The sequence below is a fragment of the Hylobates moloch genome, unplaced genomic scaffold (genome assembly GCF_009828535.3).
Source record: "Hylobates moloch isolate HMO894 unplaced genomic scaffold, HMol_V3 SCAFFOLD_12, whole genome shotgun sequence".
NCBI lineage: Eukaryota > Metazoa > Chordata > Mammalia > Primates > Hylobatidae > Hylobates > Hylobates moloch.
In genome coordinates, this window is record NW_026652287.1 from 67538640 (window position 1) to 67559750 (window position 21111).

Here is a 21111-nt window from a genome sequence, read left to right on the forward strand (position 1 = left end):
TCCATAAAAAAGAACAAGATCATGTCCTCTGCAGGAACATGAATGGACCTGGAGGCCATCATCCTTAGCAAACTAACCCAGGAACAGAGAACCAAATACTGCATAGTCCTACTTATAAGTGGAGCTAAATGATAACACATGGACACAAAGAGAGGAACAACAGACACTGGGGCCTACGAGGGGGTGAAGGGTAGAAGGGAGAGGAGCAGGAAAAATAACTAACTAATAATAACTTTTAGTTATTATTATAACTAATAAAATAACCAGGTGTAATAACTAGGCTTACACCTGGTTGATGAAATAATCTGTACAACAAACCCCTATGATTTGAGTTTACCTATATAACAAACCTGTACGTGTACCCCTGAACCTAAAATAAAAGTTAAGAAAAAGTTATACTTGGTTTGGTGACAGTTACTCTTCCAAGGAAAAAAAAAGTTACATGTAGATCTTCAACTGTGTGGGGGTTATCAACCCCGTATTCAATTGTATTTGAATAAATTCCCAGGAGTGGGATACAGTGGTTACAGCTATACAATATAGCCTTTGATATGTGTTACCGTATTGATTTCTTAAAGGATTGTAAGATTTACATCCTGTGGATTCTCTGTGGTTTAATAATTCAAAAGCCAAGGCAGGAATGATAGTCAGAATTTATTAACTAGGTGGGGCTTCGACCCATCTAAACCCAGGCCAGCTAGTCAGCCTGCCTGGGTGCACTGCCTGAATATCGTTGTGACTTAGCAAACTTTCAGTAGCCTCTAAGGCTCCCTTTCCCTCTTATTTTCTGTTCTTTCGATCTGCTTTCTTTTTACCTCTAGCTCTCTTCTGCCACTTTAGCAAGATAGTAATAGTAAAGCAATAGCTGACATTTTATTGAGTATTTACTCTGCCTTCATATAAATTAGCCCACTTAACTCTTCCAACAACCCTATCAGGTGGCTTAGTCCCATTTTCTAGCCATGAGCACCAAGGCTTGGAAGGCTAAGACAATTGCCCAGGCACACAGAGATGAACCTTGACAGAGCTGAGATTCAAATCCAGGCTGTCTGGCTCCACAGGTTTTAGCTAGAAGGCTTCCCAAACTGTGGGGTGTTTGGGTGCTGGGGGGTGCTACCACAGGTAGCACCAGAGAGGGAGAGAGGCTAGAAGCCTAAAGGGGCTGAAGATGTGGTGTTTCAGTTTCCTTTTTGCTCTTTTGTTTCCTGCATTATTAAACTTTTTGATTAGCTTCTCCCAGTGTCATATTTTTTTGCAGCTGTTAAACATTAGAAGACTTCAGAGGGGGATTTATTTAAAGCATAGTTATTAAAATGTCTATTTTGATTTAAGGATTTCTTCTGCTTTGTATTACTCACTTATCTCATATCTCTTTAATCTACAGTCATTTCTAATAAAGAACGTTCAGAACCTACCAGCCAATGCACTTTAAGTGATTCTTGCCAAGTCGCATTGAAGTATATTATCTCTTAGCTGAATTATCACTTAGCTGCATCTCTGTCTTTTTATTGTTTATAAACTCTGCAATGTGTCCATTCAGGTCCATTACAAAGTCATCTATGGATTTGGAGACTATACCTTGTTTATAGTATCCTATATTCTCCTGCCTGGAAGATGTCTCTGATTATTTTCCCCTTTAATGCTCAATTGGTTTTCAATTGAATTTTCACAAACTAGGCTGTAGATGTCGATCTTTGAAGTGGGGATGGATGATGGCTATTTTGGAGAATTTGAGGGTTGGAAGGTCTGTTTCTGGTTATAAACCCCATAGATCCTTGAAAGAAAATGATAGACCGGATGTTTTCCCCGGATGTGTTTCCTGGAAGTTTTCCTCAACAACCTTGGGCGTAAAGAGATAACTATTGGAAGTAAGGAATAGGTAGAGTGGGAAATGCCCTATCTTTGTTGAGTTCCTTCAAACCAGAGACTCGGGCAAGAAATTGAGTGAGGATAGCGGGAGAGAGTCAGGAGAGTGAAACAGGGAAGGAGGACAAGTCAACATGAGGGGGTGTGTCCAAGGTCACCGATGTAGGCTGGATCTTTGAGAAGTATATAGAATGCCTTCTAGAATCTTCCACCTGAAAGATAGGAGGTTGGAACATTTAGCCCTGTAGCTCCAGTCCCCTGTTGGGCAAGGGTTGTTCCTGGCATAAAAATGCCTCCAGCCTGTACTCTTGGGTGTGCCTGCCTGCAGGACAAGGAGGCTACTTTAGTGTTGGAGAGAGAGCCAGGTGAAGGTGAGCTCCTGGGAACTATCCATCTCAGTTGCATGGCTGACATCACAGGTGAGCCAGTGGCAAGTAACACAGTCAGGGGTTTCCTTGACACAGCCACAAAATGAGATGAAGGCTCTAAATTTCAAAATCTATCTACAGCCTGCCCACTTCTCCCATCTCCACCACTATCACTCTGGTCCAGGCACCTTCATCTCTCACCTAGATCAACTGGTCTCCCTGCTCCCTCACTTGCCTGCTTACATTCTTTCTGCCTTAATCACCTCTTAAAATACGAATCACTTCATATCATTCTTCTGCACAAAAATCCGCCAATAGCTTCCCATCATCCTAAAAATACATATAATACAAAATTCTTATCGAGCCCACAGTTCCTTCACCAGCTTCATTGCCTGTAACTCTTTTGCTTGTTCATTCTATTCCAGCCACACAGTCTTTCTTATCCTCAAACATGCCAAAAATGATCATCTCCTGTTTTTCCCCTTCAGCTGGGGTATAATGTCCCTCCAATTTCACTTGGCTTGCTGCTGCCTCTACTTCCTCAGTGAAGACTTCCCTGACAACTCTTCCTAAATTAGCAATCCCTTCCTCTCTAACTACCCTTATCCAGATTTATTTTTCTTTATAGCACTTTTTATCATAGGTCATGAGCTTGTATATTTATTACTTTGTTTATTCATTTATTCCACTAGAATAAAATTCCATGAAAATAGCAGTTCACTATTTTATCTCCATCACCAAGAATAGTCCCTGGTGGCTGGGCACGGTGACTTGTGCCTATAATCGTAGCACTTTGGGAGGCTGAGGCGGGTGGATCACTTGAGGTCAGGAGTTCAAAACCAGCCTAGCCAACATGGTGAAACCCTGTCTCTACTAAAAAAAAAAAAAAAAAATTAGCTGAGTGTGGTAGCATGCGCCTGTAATCCCAGCTACTTGGGAGGCTGAGGCAGGAGAATTGCTTGAACCAGGGAGGTGGAGGTTGCAGTGATCCGAGATCACGCCATTGCACTCCACCAACCTGGGTGACAGAGCGAGACTCCATCTCAAAAAAAAAAAAAAAAAAATAGTCCCTGGTACATCATAGATTCTCAATAAATATTTGTTTAACGAAATGAATAAAAGAGTGATTCAGAAAGCATGATGCTTCTTCATTCAAATTCTCTCCTGAAATTCTCCCATTAATGTGATCACCTGGGTCACCCAAGGAGCATTACTTCTGTGTATAATTAATCATTTATGTCAATGCAATGATACCACCATTGGAGCTGGTAGCCTGAGGTAGGTAGGAAGTAGGTGGTACCTGCAGGGGCACCAGGGAGGCATGGGCCTGGGGCTACTTCAAACACTTACAAATCTATTGCCAGTTTGGCATCAGCCATGCTGGATGGGTGGGTGAGAGCCAGGGTTAGTACTGGCAAATTCTATGCTTCTTGCCTCTTTTCTAACTCTTTCCTTTCTCCCACCTGCTCAGGAAATGAGAGGGAGGGAGAAGCTACACCATCTGGGGCTGTGGGAAGGTCTGGCAGAGAGAAGGAACTTGACAGTGACAGTACTTGGGAGGCTCGACTTCTTCTTGCTGTATCCAAGGACTGACTGAAACAACACAGGCAAGGGCCATTTATGGAAGTATGCACAGCATTGCAAGAATGTGCTTTTGGGAATTTTGACAGAAATCTGCATTTTGAAGGAGACATGATATTCATGTTAGGAAACAAATTCTCTCTCTGTGCCCCTTTTTTCTTTAACCCTACACCAGGTGCCCTTTTGCCAACACCAGGGAGATTCAGTATTTCCCTGAGGAGTGCCCCAATATCCTAATTCCTCCACATTTTTCTCTTTAAAACTTACCTGTGCCCAGGCAGCGGATCACATGGTCAAGAGATCGAGACCATCCTGGCCAACATGGTGAAACCCTGTCTCTACTAAAAATACAAAAATTAACTGGGTATGGTGGTGGGCACCTGTAATCCCAGCTACTTGGGAGGCTGAGGCAGGAGAATTCCTTGAACCTGGGAGGCAGAGGTTGCAGTGAGCCGAGATTGTGCCACTGCACTCCAGCCTGGCAACAGAGCAAGACTCCATCTCAAAAAAACAAACAAACAAACAAACAAAAAAACCCCACAAAACTTACCTGTGCCCTTTAAGGCTCTGTTGATGTTTCAATGGGAAAAGGCCAGGCCCTATTCTCCTACTCAAGTAACAATATAACAAGGACATTCTAGAAACAACACTCCCAACTACCTTTCCTAAGTCAAATAAATGATTCTAAATATGGACATCCAGGTCAGTGAGGAGAAAGGATGGGCCACTGGAGAAGGAAATTTGGAGCTTGCAAAACTTCATGATGTTGACGCTTGTCTTTTTTGTGGACAGGCTCTGGGTCCTGACTCCCAGGGTTGAAATCCTGGTTCTGCCATTTGATTAGTTGTGAGACATTGGGGATTTGTTAACCTGCTTGTGCCTCAATTTTGTGCCTGTGCCTCTCTGGTGCCCCTGCAGATACCACCTACTTCCTACTCACCTCAGACTACCAGCTCCAATAATAGGGGGTCTCATTGCATTCTCATCACATTGACATAAATGATTAATTATACACAGAAGTAATGCTCCTCTGGGTTACCCAGGTGATCATGGTTAATGGGAGCATTTCAGGAGAGAATTTGAAGGAAGAGACATCATGCTGCCTGAACCACTCATTTATTCATTTCACTAAACAAATATTTATTGAGAACCTGTAATGTCCCAGGAACTATTCTTGATGGTGGAGATAAAATAGTGAACTGCTATTTGCAGTTCACTGTTTTGAAATTTTATTTTGAAATTTTATTCTAGAGGAAAAAATGAACAAAATTTTCTGTAAAATGGGGATAATAACTGGACCGTCCTCATAGAGTTGGTGCGAGTGTTAAATGAGAGTAACTGAACTTGTCTTGTGGGGTTGGCATGAGTATCAAATGAGTTAATGTGTATGAAGTGCTTAGAACAATGCCTATGGCACAGTAAGCTTCCAAAATGATGACAATGGTGAGTCCATGAACCCACAAAGGGAACTCACAGAGAGTCACAATTCCTACCATTGACCTTGCCTTTGTAAAAATGTTTTACCCAGTTTCCTGCCTATGACACTGCCTTCAAACTGTTTTTGGTGTGGAGAATCAAAATCTATTACTTTCCCAAAACCTCCTGTGACTCTACTTATTGTTGACGAGAGAATGAAGTTCCTTGGTGGGGCACTCAAGACCCTCTCCAATTTGTCCTCAGCTATGGATTGATGATTTTTATGGTTACAAGTGACAGAAAGCAATTTGGACTGGCTAAACATTGAGAGGATGTGTTGTCTCTTCCATCATGGCAACATCTAAGTGTATAAATGTGCTGGTCTCTCTCGGTGGCGAGCAGTCTCCTCAGAGAGACTCAGAAATTCCAGGCTTACGTTATCCTCACAGCTAGTGATCTCATGGAAAGCGATTGATTCTTTCCTAAAATTCCAACAAAATTCTTGGGATTTAGTCTTGGCACATTGGTTGACTTGAGTTCTGTGCTCAGCTCTAAACAAATCATTCCATCCAAGAAGATGAAGGTGGTGATTGGTCAAGTCATGATCACAGACCCCACTCTGAATCCAGCAGTGGGGTCAACTCTACTTTTCAGATACTAAGAATAGATGGGCTTCCCTAGGGGAAAAGAGTTACTATGACAAAGAGAATAGAGAGTGAATACTGAGTAAGCAAAAGTAACAGATGTCCACCACAACCTAGCCTTCCTGCATTACTTGTTCTTTGAACACATGCTGCAATTTTCTATTTCCTGCCCTTGTACATGATGTTTTCCTTTGCTTAAAATATCTATCTGACACCTCCACCTATCAAATGTTCAAAGTCCATTTTAAACAATACTCCCTTTATGTAACCTATTTTTAGACAATCATAAATTATTACCTTTATTACAACCCTTATCATCATCCAACTTGTATTATACTACATTGTGTATGTCCCTTTCTTCTCTTATTGGATTGTAAACTCCTTAAGGGAGATAATCATGGCTCATGCAGCATTGTACACTTGCACATTATTTGGAGATCAGTGAATATCCTCCACCATGTGAAAAGCTTTGAGTCGGCTGTAAGGTATCATAATAAAGTTAGTTGTGGTTATCATCATTATTTTCTAGTACCATGTCTTCCACAATGCAATTTTTAAATAAATATTTGAGTGGTTTCCCAGAATATCTAAGTATAATCAGAAGTGATTTTGAGCAGTCTCCATATTCACTCTACCTCTTTCTAAACCCAAGATTAACATTATTCAGGTGCAGAAATGTGCCTTCTTTCAAGATGCTCCAGGCATCTGGGCCAAGCAAACAGAGCTGTGAGTTTATTTTTTGTCTGCATTTAGATTAGGCTCTTTGGCATTGCTTTAGTTTTATTCCTTAGCAACCTTTTACATTTTAATAATCTCTTATATCTTATCGACCTAAATCAAAGGCAGAGCTTCAAGTTTTTAGAGTCTTTCTAAGGCCAGTGAGTACGTATTTACTTGCCCCTGGATGGTTTGACAGCCTCTAGTAAGCATACCTGGTACTAGCCAGCACTGGTCCCCCAGTGCTAACCAGGCCTGTGAGCTTGGCTAGACCCTGGTGGCTTTGTCTTCCCTCATTTATCTATTCAGAGACTGTAGTCCATTCACCAACCTTGCAAACGAGTGTCACTGCAGACAGAAAGGTTGGCCTCTGGCAAAGCTTGATGTGGGCTACCACTCTTCCCCGTCTTCCATTTTCCTCCATTTTATATACTTCCTTCCTTTCCCAAGGGATGCACACAGTATACTACCTCTGGCTGCCTGGGGCTTCATCCTGGGAATCCCATCTGGATCTACATTTTCTTCCCTCTCTTTGTTTCCTCCTCTTCTGTTCATAACAATGCCACTTGGTGACCCTTTGGGGTCAATCATCTTTTATTAGATTAGTTATTAGTTATAATCAATGAGCTATAGTTATTCATGACTTGATGCATCAACCCTTCTGGATCACACATTTAATTCACACTTCTTAGCAGGATGGCTAGAAAGAATTCTCAGCTCAAAGAAAAGGCAACCGTGGAACGAGTCTCAGGCCACAGAGCAGCTGTGGGAAAGGCCTGGAGAAGACTGCGAGTTGGAGGAGGACAGGGTGAGGCATACTTTTAGCAGTGCTTTATGGTAAATAGAACACCCTTGAAAAGAGCAGGCAAAAAATATTGAGAGACTGAAGCAGAAGCAGAATATACCCATCAATACTCACACAGGAAACTCCTTGAAATCATGGGCTTCTAGCTCCTGGTAAGCTAATGGTACTGCCCCCATTTATATTTTAAGAGGTAGGAACCTGGGGTTTGTTGACAAAATTCAACAGGGGATAATACTTTTGGCCAATTTTGACTTTTCAGGATCTTTATTGCTGGTCTTTTTTTTTTTTTTTTTTTGAGACACGGTGCCTCTCTCTCTGTCACCCAGGCTGGAGTGCAGTGGTGCGAGCATAGGTCACTGGAGCCTCAATCTCCCAGGCTCAACCAATCCTCCTTCCTCAGCCTCCTGAGTAGCTAGGACTATAGGCATGCGCCACCATACTTGATTAATATTTTTACATTTTTTTGTAGAGACAAGGTCTTACTATGTTGCCCAGGCTGGTCTCGAATTCTTTGCTAGCCTTAATCACTACCACTTTAAACCATGTGCTTGTGTGCTTTGCATTTATCATCCCATCTGGTGCACATCAGCGCTGTGAGGAAGTCAGTGACAGAGATGACCCCATTTTGCAGATGAGAAGGCTGAGACTCAAAGGTTGGCTTATATTTCCCAAGGTTTCCTAACAAGCACATTGTAGAGTTAATATTCAAAGCAAAGTGTCCGACTCCCAAGCCTTTGCTATAATCTCATTCAATCCTGTCAAAACAGGCAACTGAAGCAGATCTCTCATAATGATTTACTGAAACACATTTTACATATTTAATGTAACTTTTTTTTTTTTTTTTTTTTTTTTTGAGACAGCTCTTCCTTTGTTCATTGTTGAGGATACTAAAATATGTAGCAAGTGCCCTGGGACTAGTATGATGAAGCGGTGAGCCCTGGCTGGGGAAATGAAAGTGTTTCACAGAGGTTGGTACATTTGAGCCTAGTGATAAAGGATGAGCAGGAGTTTGGTGGGCAAAAAAAGAAAAAGATGCTTTGTTTCTCTTTTAGACTCTACAAACATACCCAGTATAGGAAGGGGAGCATATGGGATACCAAATGGCGCTATTCTTGTGGTCTACCCAGTTTGATGTCCCTAGAAGGGGCTTGTGAGCTCTATGGTGGGGTGGGTTGTGGGGAGTAACAAATAGATCCACGGTGACACACACAGCAAGGAACAGAACGGGGAGCCTGGAATCTGCAAAGGGAGAATAAGAAACAATAATGGAGCTGTGGTTTTTTATCTAGACTTTGGGGAACAGAGATATGGGGAAATAGATTATGAGGAAGGTAATTTAGGTCAAAACAACAGTGGAGGAGGGCTAAACTAAAGCAAAGACACTTAGGCAGAAGTTTGAGGGAGATTGCCCTGGTCTATCGGTTTTAATGGGGAAAAAGCTCACTAGCTTGCACAAAGTGATATTAATCAGTAACAAATCCCCAAAGTCCAGATATCAAACCATAGGAGGACTGTTAGGTAAAAGGTGGTGTATGATATGATTTGAATGTATGTCCTTGCCCAAATCTCCTGTGGAATTGTAATCCCCAGTGTTGGAGGTTGGGCTTGGTGGGAGGTGTTTGGATCATGGGGGCAGATCCCTCATGAATGGCTTGGGCCATCCCTTTGGTGGTAAGTGAGCTCTCGCTTTTGAGTTCTCACAAGATTTGGTCATTTAACAGTGTGTAGCACCTCCCTGCCACTCTCTCTGTCTCTTGCTCCGTTCTTGCCATGTGATGTGTCTGTTCCTCCTCTGCCTTCTGCCCTGATTGGAAGCTTCCTCAGGCCTCCCCAGAAGGAGATGCCAACATGCTTTCTGTACAGCCTGCAGAACCATAAGCCAACTAAATCTCTTTTCTTATAAATTACCCAGTCTCAGGTATTTCTTTATAGCAATGCAAGAATGACCTAACACAGTATCGTAACTTAATTGAATTTGATACAGCTGTTAAGAACAACCGCTTGGGAACATAAAAACTGCCAACATTCAAATGGCACAGCACAACATTATATTCATACGCCAGGTAGGTATTTCACAGGAACTAGAATATATAAAATTGGAAGTGATTGTGTTGGTTGGGATAACTGTTTTTATTTTTCACAATTTAAAAGGAAGAGGTTATCTCAAAGTGATTTTTCTGAGGGCCTGTCAGTACACTGAGAGTAATAATAACCACCATTTGTTGAATGCAGCCTGTGTGTCAGACACTGTTCTGTTTCATGGATTATCTCATTCAGTCTTCATAGCAGCCACATCAGGTGAGTATGGTTATTGGGTGACGGTTGCTGAGGTCTCTTGCCCAAGATCCCACGGGTAGAATTAGGATGTAAACCCAGGAAGCTGGACGTCAGAGTTCATGCTTTTTACTACTGTGCTATATACTGCCTCACCTTAACCATATCAAAAAGTCATTTTGATATGAACAGTCTTACTAGGTTCAAAGTGGCCTAATGTCATTCTGAATTCTTCTCTAAGGGAACAATGTTGTAGAAGTGTCCCCTGAAGAAAGCATGGGGCCAGCGGGCATAACACAAGCCTGCGCCTGAGGAAAGCTAGATTCACCACGTAGTTTCACTATGGAATGGCCCAGCTAATTTGAGAAATTTCATGGAGCTCTTGCCTCCAAGAAATTGTTTAATCTCTCTGCATACTGCAGTAGCTCCTTTTACATGCAAACGCCATGTATCGAGTAATTCTTAACAAGATGGACGTTTCTGTGTTAGTTGAGGTAGAACAATCAATTACTGGCCATAGATTTAGAACCAAACAGAAAGCACGCACTTTAAAGAGTCCCTGGACAAACTCTGCTCAATATTGTTCCAAAAAGCTGTCTCAGGTGCACAAAGGCAAGCTCCGGCTGTATGCTCCAATGAAGTGTTACTAGATGCTTTAAGATGTGGTCATTTGTGACAAAAGCAGAATCTTATATTCTGTAACTCTTTACAGGAATCTAACAGCATTTTCATAGATATGATTTCAATTGGTCTTTGTTATGGGCTGAATTGTGTCCCCTGAAAGTTCAAATGTTGAAGTCCTAACCCCTAGCACCTCAGAATGTGTGTGGCCTTATTTAGAAATAGAGCCGTTGCAGACATATTTAGTGAAGATGAAGTCATACTGGAGTAGGGTGGGCCCCAAATCCAATAGAGCTGGTGTTCTTATTTAAAAAGGGAAATTTGGAGACAGACATGCAGGGAGAACGCCATGTGGAGATGAAGGCAGAGATCGGGTGGTGCAGCAGAAGTCAAGGAACACCAAAGGCTGCCAACAAGCCTCCCGGAGCTGGGGAAGAGGCTGGGAACAGATTCTCCCTCACAGCCCTCAGAGGGAACCGACCCTGATCTTGGACTTCCAGCCTCCAGAACTGTGAGAAAAATACATTCCTGTTGCTTAAGCCACTCGGTTTGTTGTGGCAGCCCTGGGAAATTAATGGAGTCTCCAAAAGCAGACTCTTGGGGTAGGAAAACTATTACTTTCTCTCTATTATATAAATCTAGTCAACACTTTGTAAGTTCATAAAAAGTTTAAAGCACTATGTAGGTATGAACTCAATACTCACAACTCTCCTATGGGGTAAATGATTTAATTCTTCTCTCCCTTTTGTAGACAGAAACCAAGGCACAGAGAAATTAAATAACCCACCCTGGGTGCCCCAGCTAAGAAGCACTGAGGCCAGGATTGCTCACAGATTTATAGCTAAGTGCTCTTTTCACGACGCCATGTTGCCTTCGTGAAAGACAAAAGCCTGGGAAAGCTATGCTCGTTGAAAGATGGAAACGAAATGACAAAGACATGAGGCTTGATAAGGAGGTGGAATTTGTGGGCAGGATGAGACGTGGGGATAGACGCTGGTGACGGGAAAATGAAACGTCTGGGGGCACTTTTTCCAAAATGTGTTTCATGGAAAACCCTTGCCCTGACATGCCGCATGAAAAAATGGTTCCGGACTTAAAGGGGAGAAACACTGCTGACTCTCTCTCCCACTCAGAGATTCACAGTGCCATTAGCATTTCAAAGACTCTGACAAGTATTGCAGAAAAGAGCGCATATTTAGCTTTGTTTTACCCAGCATTCCTCAAACTTACTTAACCATTCTTTTAAACCTATTTATCTTTAATGTTTCCAAACAAGTCGTGTGGATTAGAGAGAGGAGCTGGAGTAAGGAGACCCAGAGAAGCCTATAGACAGGTGTTAACATTCTAACGTTATTTAGGTTCTTCTTTCAGCCCCATTGTTTCTTTCTTTTTCAAAGCAAGACTCTTAAATATTCACTTATTTTTAAAAATTAACCATCAGACATACAAATAGCATATGGAGACTAATATCAGAAAAGCACTTATGTTATATCACCCAGCTTAAGAAATATAACATTATGGATACAGTTGAGGCCTCCTGCGGACCTTTCCCAATTACCTTCTCTTCTTTATAACCTGACCTCTTCCCTAGAGGTGATTTGCAGTATTATCCTGAATTTTTACTTTATCATCCTATGTATATCTTTATGCTTTTATTATACATGTATGTATTCTTAAGCAATATAGTGTGGTTTAATAGGGTCTTAAACTGTTATCATATTGCATATGCCTTCTGTAACTTGCTTTTTATCCAACATTATACTTGTGAGTGTTTTTCCTGTGTGGCTATGTTAGCTCTAGTTCATTCATTTTTACTGTAGTGTAATATTCCCCTGTATGACTATGCCAGTATTATTTATCCATACTATGTATAGACATTTAGGATGTTTACCATTTTTCTATTACAAATAACACTGCAATATATATTCTCATGCGTGGATTGAGAAAAATATGTAACACTTTCTCTAAGATATAGACATGGAATGGCTGGGTTATAGGGTATGTGCATATTCAACTTTCCTAGATTCCTAGATATTACCAAATTGTTCTCCAAAGTAGTTTTGCTAATTTCAGTTCCTACCCACTGTGTATGAGAGTTCCGGTGGCTCCACATTAATTCTTGATATTGCCAACCTGCATAATCCTTGGCAAATTAAAAGATGTGAAATTATGTTTTATTATGTTTTTGTTTTTTTTTTTTCCCGAGACGGGGTCTCACTCTGTTGCCCAGGCTGGAGTGCAGTGGTGTGATCTTGGCTCACTGCAGCCTCCACCTCCTGGGTTCAAGCGATTCTCCTGCCTCAGCCTCTGGAGTAGCTGGGATTACAGGTGACCTCCACCATGCCTGGCTAATTTTTGTATTTTTAGTAGAGACAGGGGTTTCACTATGTTAGCTAGGCTGGTCTGGAACTCCTGACCTCAAGTGATCCACCTGCCTCAGCCTCCCAACGTGCTGTGATTACAGGCCTGAGCCACCATGCAGGGCCTATTACGGTTTTAATTTGCATTTGCCCAATAACTAACTAATGAGATTGATCATTATATTATGTGCTTATTGGCCATTTAGGTTTCCTCTTCTGGGTACTTCCTCTTCCTTTGCACATTTATTTTTGTTTATTTTTTCTAGTAACTTTTCTCTCATTAACTTTTGAAAGTTCTTTGTTAGTTCTCAATACTACCTTTTCTCAATTACTTGCTTTATAAATATCTTCCTGAAGACTGGAGCTCTCTTTTCACTTTTTGGAAATTTTTTGCATAAAAGTTTTAAATTATAATTTAATTCAATTTATCTATGTTTTAATTATAGTTTACACCTTTTGTATCTTGTTTAAGAAATCTTTCCCCACAGTCAAGCTGTAGAGATACTCTAGTATATTGTCTTCTAAAAGTTTTAAAGTTTTGCCTTTTACATTTAGATCTTATAAACTTGAGATTAATTTTTGTGCATGATGTGAGGGAAGGAACCATTTCCCCCACCACCCCTCCAATATGGAGAGCCTCTTGTTATAGAACCATTTGTTAAATAGTCTACCATTTTCCCCACAGAGACTTTGCAACACTCTCTTTGTCATTATGATATTTTATTATCATACGAGTCTCTTTTGGGTCATAATACCATATCCTTATTCTAGTTATCTATTTCTATACCAATATCATACTGAATTAGTTACTATAGCTTTATAATAAGTTGATTTCTGGTATGGTTGGTTAATTGCACTGACAGATAAAATTAATGGCCCACTTGGATCTATGCCCTTAGCAATATAACTTTACAGCTCATACTATGAAGAAGTTGAGTCTCTTTCTCCATCCTTTGAATCAGGACTGAATTTGCTACAAAGAATGTGATGGAAATGACAGTGTGCCTGTTCCAGACATAGGCCTCAAGGCCCTACATGTTCCCACCTCTTTTGGAACTCTGCCTCCACTATGAGAATAAGCCCAGGTTAGTAGGCTGAAGTGTGCTGAAAGAACACATGAAGCAGGGTGGAGCCCATGCATGCTAAGACCATCCTAGACTGGCCAGTGCCCACCCAACCTACCAGCTGCTTATGTGAGTGACCAGAGTCAAAATAGCCACACTTGATTCAGAACACCATAACTGCAATACCAACTTATACTCATGACTGGGCACAGTGGCTCATGCCTGTAATCCCAGCACTTTGGGAGGCCAAGGTGGGCAGATCATGAGGTCAAGAGATTGAGACAATCCTGGCGAACATGGTGAAACCCCATCTCTACTAAAAATACAAAAATTAGCTGAGTGTAGTGGTGTGTGCCTGTAGTCCCAGCTACTTGGGAGGCTGAGGCAGGAGAATCACTTGAACTCAGGAGGTGGAGGTTGCAATGAGCCGAGATCGCGTCACTGTACTCAAGCCTGGCAACAGAGCGAGATTCCATCTAAAAAAAAAGAAAAAGAAAAAATAAGCCAAAATAAATGCTTATTGTGCTATGCTACTGGGGCTTTGTGGTTGTTTGTTCCACAGCATAATGATGTTAAAAGATGACAGAAATATAGGGCAAGTCCCATAACTTATTCTGTTATTCAAAACCATCATAGTTGATCATGGCCTGATGTGTTTCCACATATGCATTTTAGATTTTGTTTGTCAAATTCCATGGCCTGGTTTAACCCTTTTATACATAACTCAAGTCCTAGGATGCATTCTTTGCAGCATAGAACCCCTTCTAAGATTCCACCTTACATTATCCTCAAAGGTGAAGTTTACTAGACCATTTGTGGCTCCATTTTTGATAAGATGTTTATTTATTTGTATTTGCTTCATCATATTATAATATCATTATCATGAGATGAAGGTTCTGTTGCCAAGGCAACCAAAAGTGATACATGAGCTTTCAGCTTTATCTAAAACCTTAACTATCTTTGGCCGTATTCCATGTACTTTCTTGGCTCTCTTGCCTTCATTCCTGAAGTTGAAAGAATGGACTATCCTACAATTCTGTCAGCGTCTTATGTTATATGTCTGTTCCCACCTCTACACACATCAGCATGCTCATCAATCTCTAAATTTACTAACTTAACTCACTTCTTTTCTACTATTTATCCTTGAGGCGCCTCTCCTTCTGTACAATGCTGAACAACATTCATTCAACATACATATAATGATTACCTAACATGGGCCTGGGACTCAGGTTACAAAAGTAAATGAGACAGATGGAGCCTCCACCCTTCCATAAATAAGAAAAATAAGATGGTGTTAGCTAGAGCTGGGGAAGGGCACATCAGACAAAGAAAACAATATGTGATAAAACCCTGAGGTTTCTAGCAGGACAAGGAGTTTTAAAGGAGGCAATGTGGCTGAATATGAGTGTGTGAGAGTGAGAGGCACTTGAGATGCATCTGGAGAAGCAGGCAAGGGGAAAATCACAGTGGGCTTCGCAAAGTATCTGCACCATCTGTTGAGGAACTGAGTTGTAAAGGTCTGAAATGGGTAAGTCATCCAATAAAAGCTCATTTCTCTCCCTAGCCATGTGCTCCAATTAGTAGTAGAGGAAACCCACCATCATGGGTGTCTCTGGGTGCTGCTCACACCAGGGAAATCAGAAGTCTATCTTGGTAGCATGTCAGCCAACAAGCCTTACCTCCTTAGCCAAGGAGGGGCTGGGGGTCTAAGCTGAGCCAAACAGAGTTCCTCTGGGGAAATCCTGATGGTCTAACAGCCAGAGGAAAACATGACTTGGTCAGATTCATTTCACTGACAGCAAGTTACTGAACACAATGTGTTCATTGGTCCTTGGAGCATACCTCCCAGGCCACTTCAGATCTAGATCCGTGTGACATCTTGCTGAGATGGGGAAGAGACTCTCTCTCCCCCACCATCATGGGTTTCTCTGGATGCTGCACTCACACCAGGGAAATCAGAAGTCAAGCCCAGGGGCATGGTTTTGTAGCATCACTGGCATTCTAGTCCTAAAGAAGATGGTTAAGAGAGACCTACTGGGTGTGGAATAATCCCCCAGATTGAGTGATGCTACAGATTTTCTAATAACAAGCATACTCTCAGGAAATAGGGTATATTGTGTAGAGCATTTAAATATTGGTCATAGGGTGTAGCTAATCAGTGGCTTTTTGACCCAAGTTTTTAGAGCTGGGGTTTCTGATTCCCCCGCTTACCTAATATGCAGAATTCTGAGTGAGCGAGTGTGCTTATTGGGCATTTATTGTTTTGCCTGCCCGGCATCATTTCCTTCTCTCCTGGTAATGCCAGGACCCTGATTTCTCCTTTAGGGGCTGGCTCCTCTCCATATCTTATTCTATCTTGGTGGCATGTGACCCAACAAGCCTTACCTCCTTAGCCGTGGAGGGGCTGGGGGTCTAAGCTGAGCCAGAGTTCCTCTGGGGAAATCTTGATGGTCTAACAGCCAGAGGAAAACATAGCTTGGTCAGATTCATTTCACTGACAGCACACAAAGAAAGTATGCCCACTAGGAACTAGTTCTTGCTATCTAGTGCCCAAAGCAGCTCCATTTCCTCTCCCACTCAATTTTCTTCCATTAAATCCCCTGTTTGCTTAAATTAGTCAGAGTTAGCTTCTGTTGTTTGCAATGGGAGAAAAGTTCAACTCATAATGTTCATGTGTGCATTTTTCTGGGGTATGGAATTCTTCAAGTTCTCAAAGGCATCCATAATCCAGAAGGGTTAAGAATCACTAGATGATCACATCTGCCTTTGAGGAAGAATTGAATACGTGCACCCTTGCAAATTAACAGGTGCTTGAGTCACTGAACTAAAAATTGTGGAATTTCTGGCATCCTCTGGCAAAGCAGAGTTATTTTTGGCAGAATGGGTCTTTCTCAGGAACTTACAACATAATTGTAGAAATCCCCTAAATGAAAAGGCTAGTCCTGCCTTTACCCACAGTTGAGGTTTGCTTTCTGATCAAAGATACTCCTTTGCCACCACCTCAACCCATACTTGTTCTCACAGCATTTTTGTCTCCAGTCAAAAGAGCTCTTTCAATGCACAAAAAAGTTAATAGCAACTATGGGAGTTAGGGTGGAATAAGTTAAGTCTGTCTCTAGGTCAGCATTTTCCCAAGTACCAAGTAGGATGCCCGAAGCGGTATGGGAAGGTTGGGGCTCCAGAAACTTGGTCCAGCTTAGAAAATCAAAAGCACTTTTTCTATCTTTCCCTAGCTTTTGAAGTTATTAGAAGCCAAGTCTACTATTAAGTAAAATTGGATGGTTTTTTTTGTTACAATTCTAAAATTAAAGGCTTTCAAAAAGAAAAAAGGAAAGAACAGGCAAGTAGAACCACTTTTGTGTCCAAACCACTAAAACAGGAAGCAGTTCCAATGTATACCCAACTTTTTGTTCCTATCTCATCCCAGTGTGCCTTTTCTCACCAGAAAAATTATTTCAGCTTTATGCGAGGAACATCATTTTAAATTTTGGGTAGCTGTTTTTCATATTGCTATTTAATCATGGGCACACCGCCCCCCCCCCCACCCCCCCCCCACACACACACAAGAGAGAGAGACTCTCGCTCACTCTCCAAAGTTCTCCTTCTGTATTTGCTTCCTTATCACTTGAAGTGAGGTGAATTCAAAAAACTTAAGTTTCTTTGTCTTAGTCTGCATCCAGAATCAAACTGCTGGCAACAATAGTGACATCATAAACCGATCTTGGTTCCTCGAAGAAAATGCTGCTGGGATGTCATAGAAGGCAGAGTGGGCAAATCTGACTGGTAACAGTGAGAGTTGAGTTTGAATAAGGACTTAGAAGCAGAGTAAAGCAAATGCTCGTTTTAAGCTGAACTCACACTGGTCTCTCGTGGGAAGGGGAAGTAGCAGCGTTGTGTTCAACTACCATCATTTTCCAGCAATAGGACCCAAGGCCCACTGACTTTCAGAAACAGAGTGTGATGGCAGCAGCCATTTAGTTGCCCTCATCATCTCTTCTAACTCAGAAGGTTAATCATTAATTGTTTTAAAAAGCCATCTCACATTTCATCAGAATATTTTCCTTAATATAAATTTGTCATTTAATGCTGAGTATCAAGCAGTGCTGGACAGTCTACTGCACACTATTAGTTGATAGCAATAAAAGAATACACGTTCTGGTTGGATGACTAAAACCTTACCCAAGAAGTAATTTTCATCCATAGCTTCTATTAATAGTAACAAAGCCAGTTATTACTTGCTGGGCAACTGGTACGTTCTACAGACTATGAAGGTGCTGCACATATGTGAGCTTAAATCCTCCCAGCAACCTAGGATGCCAACTAGGCATGATACAGAACAGCTTGGCTTCCATGAAAAACCATGCATTGTTCAGCACTCACCTTTCCCGTTTATCTCATTCTGATTCTACGGGGGACTTGGTGCCTTTCATTACCTTTGGTGGTTGTAGATAACCTACATGAAAATGATTCTTGTCTGTAAGATACATAAATATATAGTATCCAAATGGAGTTAAATTAAATTCTCCACCCCTTAACCCTCGCAATAGAAAAAGCCAGTTTCTGCCTATTTGTAAACTCATTTCAACATTCCTTTATATAAATTTGTGTTTCTTTTTACTTCTTCTTTGAACCAAATTTAACATTTGCCTGTTAAACAATATCTTTAGCATGTGCTCATTTTATATCTGTAGGAGGATCAGGATTTTGCATTTATATATAGGGACTTTAACAATATTATTAGCTCCATTTTACAGATGAAGATATTGAGGCTCAGAGTAAGATGACTTGCTGGGAACCATTAATGATGAAATGACCTGGCCAGAGTGAAACCACTGTATGTTCTGACCCTACAGCCTATGTGCTTTCTTCTAATTGTGCATCTGCTCTGTGCCAGGCATGTGCTAAGTGTGTGGGAATATTATTTTAAGTCATTTAGATATTAGTGGCCTTTACTATACTGAAATTATAGAGTTATAAAATGTCCATGATAATTTTATATCCATGTGTGAGATAAAAATCAAGGCAAGAAAAAAAAAGGCAGAAGAAAAATCCCTAATAGTTGGAGAAAGGAGGATGATGGAGTGGTAAGAATACAATGGAATTAATCTTGGAAAGCTTTTTGGAAATTTCTTAATGTACATTGTCTAAATGGAAAAGGCATAAAAAAGAAGCCTGAAGATTAAAGCCAACAACTTGTAAACTTATGTCCTGAAGCTTCGAGTACTGTCGCTTAAGAAATAAGCAAGGAAATAGGATTATACCACTGCTTGTACATCTGTTATCTAACAGTGTAAAAAAAAAGTGACAAATGAGACAAGAACCTAGTCTAATCTCTTAATCATTCCCATATATAACTATTTTGCATGAAGTTTCCATGGGTCCTAAATATGATAGTGTCGTTCTTAAAACTGCTTAAAACTGTCACTAGATTCACTATGTTTGTAGGCTAAACTCTAAACTCATTTTTTATCATACATTTTTTATCTGGTTCTTGCTATTTCTCATCTCTTCTGGTATCCAGCAGCATTTCTTTCTCTTTTTCTTTATTTCTTCCTCCTCCTCTCCTCCTCTCTGTCTCCCTCTCTCTTTCACACACACACACACACCCCTCACAATCTAGGCTCCTCCTGACTCTTCAGAGAGTCCTGCAATTCTCCAGCCCACCAAGCTGTGTTGCAACTCAGCCTTTGTTGAACCTTTCTTTTGCCTTTAACACCGCCCTTTCCACCCCACCCTGCCTCAGCAAGTACATATTCATTACGCGACACTCAACTTAAGAATCACCTTCTTTATAAAATTTCTTGATCCTGATTTGTGAAAACCAGCCACCCCTATACATACATTCTGCCAGCATGTGTTTATGAATCCCTTGGTTGTGCTTATTTGTTTACATACTTGCTTCCAGGGACCGTGTCTGCTTCATCTCCCTTCTCTCCCAGAAATTCCCACGATGACTGTTGCATGGTTTGTGCTCAGTAATTGAACACATTGTGCATCAGGGAGATGGCACATTGGCCTGTGTGATGGGCAACGGGGTAGAGTACCAGAAGGGACCATAAAGTTTAGCGCATTCAAACCCTTCCCTTCATGGTGCAGAGAGAGCTGGAAGTATTCACAGAACATAGGAGGAAAATGAGGCATTGAAAGAGCTGAAAGTATCAATAGGACTCTTGCCCCTGAGTTTAGTACCAATTCCAACATGCCACACTCCTTTCTGGGATGGTTGAGTGTGGGTAAGAGAGAGAGAGTTTATTTTCTGTTTTGTTTTTGTGGTGCTTTCATAATTTTGGTAAAGATATTTTTAAGTCAGAGCACAGGGCGGTTCAGTTTTCATTACCCAACTTGACATTTTCCTCTTGTCCACAGAGCAGCTCTGAGGCCTTATCATAGCCCTGTAACCACATCCTCTGCTGGGTCCAATGCTAAATCAACACTGTCAGTGAAAAACAAACACTAACAGGTGTGCAGCACATTGAGCGAGGGAGGGCGTTTATTCTACAGCAAGGGTTACTAAACTGGAGGGAAGGAAAAGGCCGGTCCAGGTATGAGCAAACCCCCTGGGTCCCACAGCCCCCTCGGGGACAGGGAGAGGGTGCCAAAGGCTTCAAACAGCTGCCGTGGGCCTGCAACAACCAGGCCCACCAGTGAGCAAGCTGCAGAAATGGATTTTGGTAATTACATTCAAAGCTTCTGTCAGAGTCACATGTTAAAGCTTCTGGGATCTCTTAGATGAGATCCAGGCAAGTGTTGCTGAAATGCACACACTGATGATGATGCAGCAGACACTCCCCGGGTGTCCTCAGCTGCAGCACCTGGTAGGGACTGGGGAGCAGCAACGGTCACATTTAGGACAGGACATCTTTCATAGGATCTTGTTTCAGGGGAAACAAGACCTTTACAAAGTCTGCCCTGAGAGGAAATCTCCTGTTCTATATTCCTGAAGCTGCCACCCTGGTGTTCTTCCTGAACCAGGTGACTATATGATGCTGAGTAAAAATAATTACCAATAAGAGAGAGGAACCAGTCCGTATGGAGCTCTGTACTAGGCTATTCTTTATTTTGTTTATTTTTGAGACAGAGTCTCACTCTGTCACCCAGACTGGTGTGCAGTGGTGCGATCTCGGCTCACTACAACCTCCGCCTGCAGAGTTCAAGTAATTCCCCTGCCTTGGCCTCCCGAGCAACTGGGATTACAGGCACATCCCACCATACCTGGCTAATTTTTGTATTTTTAGTAGAGATGGGGTTTCACCATGTTGGTCAGGCTGGTCTCGAACTCCTGACCTCAAGCAGTCTGCCTGCCTTGGCCTCCCAAAGTGCTGGGATTACAGGCGTGAGCCACTGTGCCCCGCCGCGCTAGGCTCTTCTAAGTATGTATTGTCTTATCTAATCCTC

The 21111-nt window shown here is 41.6% G+C and overlaps 1 long non-coding RNA gene across 1 annotated transcript in view; it reads left to right on the forward strand.

The window, feature by feature from the left end:
• LOC131380741 (uncharacterized) overlaps positions 1–10719 on the forward strand; it is a 54331-nt gene extending 43612 nt beyond the window's left edge. The window contains exons 2-3 of the long non-coding RNA XR_009208897.1: positions 9630–9695; positions 10608–10719. This is a non-coding gene — a long non-coding RNA (uncharacterized LOC131380741). The remainder of the gene's footprint in view (positions 1–9629; positions 9696–10607) is intronic.
• Positions 10720–21111: the final 10392 nt, after the last annotated feature.